General features: G+C 37.8%; 1 protein-coding gene and 1 long non-coding RNA gene across 2 annotated transcripts in view; both read left to right on the top strand.

Annotated features, from left to right (window-relative positions):
* pnp4a (purine nucleoside phosphorylase 4a) overlaps positions 1–8,165 on the top strand; it is a 27,628-nt gene that overhangs the window by 11,624 nt on the left and 7,839 nt on the right. The gene's annotated exons all lie outside the window — the stretch shown is intronic.
* LOC113745810 (uncharacterized) lies at positions 7–1,682 on the top strand. Its single transcript, XR_003462419.1, has 4 exons — positions 7–396; positions 622–703; positions 847–1,408; positions 1,565–1,682. It is a non-coding gene; the product is annotated as an uncharacterized LOC113745810 (long non-coding RNA).

Raw genomic sequence — 8,165 nt, 5'->3', positions numbered from 1 at the left:
TTAATTAATATTATAAAAACGGCATTTTTACTGACCTTTGAAAATAGAAATAGAAAATAGTAACATTATAGGCTAATATTACTTGTAGTGAGATAACTGGAAAACTATAGGCCCGTGTTGTATGTGACCTTGATGTTAGCTTCCAGCTCCTGTAGTTTTTAGATGATTGGCATGCCTTGTCTGCTGTTAGCTTGTGGATATGTGGACTTTTTTCTTAAGGTTAATTCAGGGTGCTGATCTTTGTTTTTAGAGAGCATGTGTGTCTTGTGTGTGGGGTGCTACCATGATGCTCTCAGTACTTTCCTTGATTAATGTTATAAAAGTGGCATTTTTAATACTTCACTGACATCTGTTTTTCACCTCACAGATTTACGGCTATTGACCATTTCTTGATCGGTGAGTGTCTCATTAACATAAACTACATTCATAAATGATGAATTATTTTTTTTGGAATCAACAGTATTTGCTATGTTTCTAGAAGTGCTATATGTGTATCTAATTCAAATGATTACATTCAGCTTCATACTGATATGATATACCATAAGTGATACATTTATTCAATCATATAAACCAAATTATTGATACATGCCTGTGATGTTCACTGTTGTTGTCCTGTTCTAGATAAACGCTACTTCACTTCAGTGACTTGAATCCAGTTCTTCGTTGACCTTCAATATCCAGTTGTTTGTCTTCACCTTTTCAGGTAAGCAATTTCTTGAAATATGTTTTGTAATGTTTAGAAATTATTAATGAAGTCATTTCAATTACTGTTCTGTGATGTCATGTACAGTGATATGCAAACATTATATTTACTATAGAATTCACTCTATTTTCTGAATTTTCCAGGTTCCCTGTGTCCAGCATCTTCAAGACAGACTAAGCTAACTTTTCATATTTTTTTCACATTTACTATTTAGGTTTAGACAGTACTGTTAGGTTTGGAGTAGGTTATATTTAGAGTAGAGTATTTAGTTTGTATAGTTTAGCTTTTTATGCTAGTCTAGGGACAGTTAAGTCAGCGAATCAATTCAGTTGAAATCTTTAAAAGTTGCATATTCTCGTTACAATTGTGATATTTTGTGAGCTTTTGTTGTACAGGCTATTCTATATTGCAGGACCACGTGAGACGAGGAAGACCACTGCAGGCCCACGTGTGACCAAGAAGGCCAGGGTAATATTTACTGCGTTGTAAATACATCTCCAAATTGTTTCCAAGATGCCAAGGAAGGGCAAGCGATCCCGTGCTCAGAAAGTGCGTTGGACAACAGTCAACCTTGCAGATCCTGCCCCACTCAGCCCAACCACGTCTGACCATTGGGCACAGATGGTACCGCAAACACCTCCATCAACCAGCCAGCTATGGAAAATGGAGAATGCACCCACCCCAACTAATTCTCCAGCCTACAAGGTATGGGTTTGTTTGTTTTTTCCCCATCACAGTGGACACGAACATGACCTGATAGTACAATCTGCTGTCTTAACTACTTCCTTTGAATGATAAAATATTAATTCACAATTGAGTATTTAAAATGTATAAATGAAATTTTGTATCATGTGCCATCAGGTTCTGAAAATACAGACACCGCCCCAGTCAAAGTACCGCTGGATGACCTCTGAAGAACGGGGGCTGGATGCACCCACCTGCCCCCGTTCACCAGCTGAAAAGGTAGCATTGAATTAAATTCAAATTACTTCAACAGCTCCATTGAACCTCCTCTCACCTGTAGCTTTCTTCACAACCTCAGTCAACAACAAAAATTAGCAGAATGATCACGTATTTAAAAAAAGCCAGTAGTAGTATTTATTGTCATCTTAATGATGCACAACAACACTGATGTGATCTTCTACACTTTAGTTGCCAACACTTTTTGATTAATTAATAGAAAAGAGAGAACCCAGTGTGTAGGATTTGTGGCAGTTGCTGATTGTAACCCCCCTCACCTCGCCCTCAATGGTTGGCAGCAAAACATAATAATTTCAATTAATAGAGGAAATAATTAAAAATAAATGGAAGTCAATTGCAGTCAGAATATTTTAAATGACTCCATCTCAACTACAAGAGTATTAAAATCCTGATCTACAACTAAATACAGAAATTAAATGATTAATTATAATGTATATAACTGCCATTATGGGTAGTACAAAGAGTACTTTTTTAAATTTTCCTGATTATACTATAAATTACTTTCTAAGCATCTAAGTAACATTTTATTTCAATGCAGTACAAATGATTTAATAATACAAAATGTCCAAAAAACAGAAGGCTTCAGGTTTAAAAAAAGCAGGCAGAGGAAAATCTATATCCAAATGACCAAACAACTTTCAAGAAACAGGGGATGTTTTCCTGATTGTAACCAGGAAAACAAGGGACAAAGCTGAGTGCTAAACACAGAAGGACAAAACTGACATTTAGCACAAGAGAACACAAAGACTCTAAATACAATCACAAGCCCACATGAAAACTAATCAGAAGCACCTCAAAGTAACAAAAAATAATGGACTGTTCTTGAAATTTATTTAGATTTTCTGTCATGACAACTAGTATCTCTCTAGTGGTTCCTTCGTGTGTCATTCAGATTCACACTAATAGAAAAAACACGACACTCGTTTCTGACGCAGTCAGAGTCCCAAACCAAAATAAAACCATAATCAAGTTCAGAGAAGAGAAGAAAACATTCCAGCAGTCGATAGTTCAACATTCAGGGGACATCTAAACTATTTTCTTTTTCCTTTGATTCGTGTTCAGGATTTTCACACCTACTTTGTTTTTAGAGACACGTCAGTCTCTGCAGTTTGCCTATTACCAACAAAACAAAACTAGACTACACACAACATTTTGTCGTAAAATAATACTGGACACGTTGACTGAACTTCAGTGTTTAAACAAAATACATTATGGTTTGTTTGATTAAATTGCTGCTGATTGTGAGCTGAAAGGCCTGCTCTCAATTTTCCCTCTAATTTTTATGTTCAACCTACCTATGGTCATGATCTTTGGGTAATGAACTGAAAGTAGACGACTTCCTTCCTTCCTTTTGGAGGTGGTCCGGGTCATCCAATGGGTGGAGACCCCGGGTAGGACCCAGAAACCCGCTGACGGGACTATATAGCCCATTGAACACCTCAGCATCCCCCAGAGGAGCTTGGAATGTGTTGCGAGGGAAAAGAAATAGAGAGAAGGGAAGAAGGATTGAGGATTGTCTGCCTGACGATGGGAGAGGAATGGATGGATGGACACAAGGCTTCTTATAATCTGTAGAGAAACTGGTTGCCATTTCTCAGTAGTAATATTCAAACTTATGTAATTGCCATATATCACAAATATGACACCATTTTGACCCTGAGACTGGTTAAACGGTCAACCATGCTGTGGTGGCGTTAGAGGGAAAGTCAGGGAGGATCACCACTCGTTTGTTGGTCATTCCTGGACAACATAAATATCTTCAGGTTATGGGCAAACCATCCGAAACGTTGTTGACACCATTATACTTATGGACCAAAGTGGTTGCACTGACACAAAACTAGAACATGGTCTAGGAAAACATTCGATAACACTTTATTTAGAAAGGTCAGTTTTACAGATGGTCATGATGCATTCATGAAACCATTTGACGCATCAAACACGAAGCCTGGTGAAGGTTTCTCAGTCGTCCAGGTCATCTTCTCGAGAAAAGTTAGATCTGGGCTAACTGGGATTGGCTTTGTGATCGTGATGAAAGACATCTACCTTTCATCCCAAGAGGCTTTTTAGTTCTGGAGCTTAGGTTACCTGAAACGACTGTCCATTCACACCAGATTTCACTGTCTGAAACAACTCTGACTCGTCTTGGGTGGTTGTCACACATGAGCACTAATGACCGTGGAACAATGGCCTGATTATAAAATCCCACCAAGGACTAAATACCTGGGTTTTCCCACCAATAGGTCAAGAACTGAGGGGCCTTTGGAGGATGAAATTACAACGTTTAGATCTAGCAAACCAATTCAGTTGTAAACAGATTCAAACCTTCTCCAAGACAAATGACTGGACAACTAAGAACCTTATGACTTATCAGTATATTCCTAATCTCAGATGTTTCTTCATGCCTAAACCAAACCAAATTAAACCACAGTGAATCTTGATTGTTAATATTAGCCAGTATATTATTAGAAAATGTTCTTATTTGTGAAACTTTAATTGTTAATCTACTCAACTAATGTTTGAATTTATAAGCTGTAGACGATTATCCAAAATAAAAGTTTTACCAACAATTATGGCAGGCGAGTATTTTGAGCAGAAACATTGCAGGAAATGCGTCATTTGTCTCGATGTGTACAAAACGTTACTTCCTGAACCACCATCTGACTCAACATACCACTATTTTTAATCCATAGTTTGGGTTGTTTAAATTAGAATTTTTGGTGACAGTTGAGAGCATCTTTCATGGCGCTATGTTTTACTGTGTTTTGTTAAATATCTTTTTCTGGCTCCCATCAAGGCAAAAGCGGGGGATATTAAGATTAGAATGGTTATGATTAGTTTATTTTAATTGACTTTTAAAGTATATATTGGCTTAGTGGTATCCGAACATGACAAGACTGCTTGTACGTCACATACGCCAGCATGCACAAATATCTGAATAAGACCATCCTTAATGCACGCCAGAGTCACATTTTTCACATTTTGACTGAGGTGACGACTTCCGTACTGTTGAGCGTCAGCTGAGCATTAAACCACAGAGGCAGCAGCACAGAAAAGAGAGCGAGCAGAGGAAAAACTAAAACCGACAATTTATCAGTAAAATTCAGCAGTGACAGTTCAAACTCCAATAGTCAAATGACACAATTTTCTGTTAAAAGTCTTGAACAGGAAACAGTAACTATTTAATAATTAGTTTGAAAGGATCTGACTTCTGTTGGGCAATGATTTCTCGAGATCCAGCAAATCTTGATTTAGAATGAACTCCTGAATGTGGAACGAAAATCACATCCCATCTTTCGGAATGTACATGGACCATATGACTTACTGAAGAACCAGATAATAAGCTGAAGTTTTGTCCTGTTCTTTAGTTACTATAACAACTAGCAGCACTACTTACTTAAAAAACTACATTTTTACATTTTATAAAACAATAATTATAGTTGGCAGTAGACTATATCTCAGAATTTTATCCATTTACAGATATAAAGAAGACACAGGAGATAAGGGTATGTGAAGAACACAAACTATCATATTTAAGCGCCTTCACTCTCTGCTAACACCGCCTCATCTGGCATCAGAAAACGTCCGGCACTTGAACAACCAAAGCCCAAGTCAGGTAGAATAAAACACTGAATTTGCAAAAAAAAAAGAAGAATTATGTGCTGTTATGTTGCGATATACGTATTAAGTATGTATCACTGACAAACAAGAAGTGTCTAAAAATGCTAGGAACTAGAAATAATTATATTAACCAAAGTGATGAACATGCCAAACCCATTAAACACATATGCCAAGACATCTTTCAAACGTTGATGATGAAAAACTGATAATCAAATCATAATCAAATTTCTTGTCTTTGTGCTATTTTCATTTAAAATTGGAGTTTTGTTGGTTTTGCACATCATCACATTTTGTTTCTGTTACATTTTACACAGCATGACAACTTTTTTGGAAACTAATATATATATATATATATATATATATATATATTATATATATTATTATATATATATATATATATATATACACACACACACACACACATATATTATACATACACTGTATGTGTCTTATGTAGTACCAATATCCTCAGTACACCATAACATCAGTCAGTCAGTCCGTCAGTCGTCTGCTGTGTGTCTCTAACCCCCAGCTGTACTCGCTCATAACCTGCTAACCAGCTACCACATGGCTTCTGTTAAATTAGATGCACATCGCGCACATGCGCGCACCACACCACACACACACACGCCACAGCACACACACCGGCACGTGTCAAGCTAACAGACAAAAGAGCATCCATTAGTTTTATATGAAACTTCTCCTGAATGTGACCTCTGAGTTTTTCATTCACGATTAAGCCTCACATGGCTTCATTAGCAGCAGCTGATCAGAGCAGCAAAGGAGAACATGTGAGGTGTTTAAGTAGTCATGAGACTTATGTGGAGTTTCAATTAAAAAACAGAACCAACTTACGAGCTGCTGCCTCGTTACAACACCATGTCTCAGCTCTGATTGCCGCCCAGGTTTGCGTCTAAGTTTGAAGCTAACAGGCTTAACAAGGTTCAGATGGCAAATTTTACTGAGACATGTTTTCAATCATGCTGCAACATTTTACCACTATAAGTTAAAACATTTTAAAGTTACAAAATAATTTAAATCACAAATGTTTATACAAGGTAAATGTGACTTGATTTGATTTACTAAGCTAAGTGGTGCTGCCTGTAGCTTCATAGTTTTTGTACGTAGAAAGTGGTATCAATCTTTCTCGTGCTCTGTCAAGAAAGAAAATACAAGTATTTGTCAAAATGCAGACTGGGCAAATGCCAAGTGGGAGAAACAACAATATATTCTGTACAACATATTGTTGTAAGTTGGTGTATTCATGTTTATTTTTTAATATTGACCACCCAAGTAGATTCTCCCACTTCACACAGTCTATTGGTAAAGATTTTAAGTTGCAAGGCAACCAATTGAGACACCAGGAAGTTAGTGGTCCAGTCAAGAATTAACTGATTAGTGAAATATGGATATTAGATAACCACACTAAATACACACAATACACTGATTTATGTTTCTCCACAAAGTGGATAGTGAATTGGAATTTGACACAGAGCTGAAAACTGTTGTCCTTCATCTTTGCGTTACTGTAAATGTCATGTGATGTTAAATGTTTTTCTTGAGAAACTAGCATTAGCTTAGTAGAAATTGCTTAATACAGAACCACAAATACAGTCCTGGAGTTTAATATTTATTAAAATGGCCTCAAAACCTCTTTATAGGATACCTAATCGTGTAGTTTTATGTTATCCCCTGAACCATTAATGAGTGAGGACGTGATGTAATGGATATTACTAAAAACATTTTCAAAAATTTTGAGTATGCCTGACTTTGGCCCTGTCGCATGCATACATTATTTTTGACACTGCAGTAGCACAGAGACTTCAGTAAAGTTAGTCAAAAGCAGGCTTGAGGTTGCGACCCAATCAGGGTCAGCTACGGACAGAGCGATTGACCTTTCGCGGAGCCCCGCCCCCTTAGTTCTGTTGCTAGGTCCGTCAAGCGCAACAGAGTGCCATGACGGGAAGAGGTTTGAGTGTGCGTCAGTAACAGTTTTTGGAGCAATACCTCCGTGATATCCTCCAGATCGAGGACAAAAAGGGTTACAATAGCAATGGAGGAATATCATCAAATATTAAATACGCAACAAGGCGAAAATAACCACTATTCAAGGCTAATGCTTACTGTCTCAAGCGAAATCAGAGAAACCCCATGACCTCTACCTCACATGCAACCAGGACAGCTTTGTAGACCAGTTGTTGCTCCTAGCTGGGTTAGGCCTTTGCACAGCATTTATAGGATTGGGAAACTCAGAGGGCTTGTCCGTTCAGAAAATGCTACCTGAAAGACAAACAAACAAAATGAGTTGAAGTTGCTTGTTAGGGTGCTATGTTCGACTTTGTTGAAAGCTGACGAAAAATAAGGTTAGGGAGCTCAAGCATGACCCAACACAACAACAGCTAATATAGCTAGCGTTAGCTAAGGTTAACTAATGCTGGCTAAAGATAAAGGCTCGCTGAGCTTAGACGATAACTTCTGGCAATGATATCCTTGTCATGGTATAACTTGGTCCAATTTGTGTTCTTGCCTCTAGTTCTAGACAACACAGTACTAGTTAACGTTAAACGTTCGTCCTTACCTTTGAGCAGACATTGTATGCTTTGTTATCTTGACAATTAAGCTGGAGTGGGGGCCGATTAACACTGTTTAATCCATTGTACGCACCGCTCCAGTTGTGTTTTTGGCTTTGGGAATGGAAAGAATACAACTCCTGGCTCAAGCTCTTGAGGGATCTACTGTCCATTTGCTCTCCACGCCATCTTGCTAGGAGTCTGAAGCTTGATGGACCTTGCTTACATAGTAACGGTTGTCTAGGATGTGTGATTGGACAATGTCGAAAGGTAAATTGATGCAGGTGTGCTTC

The sequence above is a fragment of the Larimichthys crocea genome, chromosome VI, assembly GCF_000972845.2.
Source record: "Larimichthys crocea isolate SSNF chromosome VI, L_crocea_2.0, whole genome shotgun sequence".
Classification (NCBI taxonomy): domain Eukaryota; kingdom Metazoa; phylum Chordata; class Actinopteri; family Sciaenidae; genus Larimichthys; species Larimichthys crocea.
The sequence above is the reverse complement of the archived record's forward strand: the minus strand, read 5'-3'. Positions and strand labels throughout refer to the sequence as shown.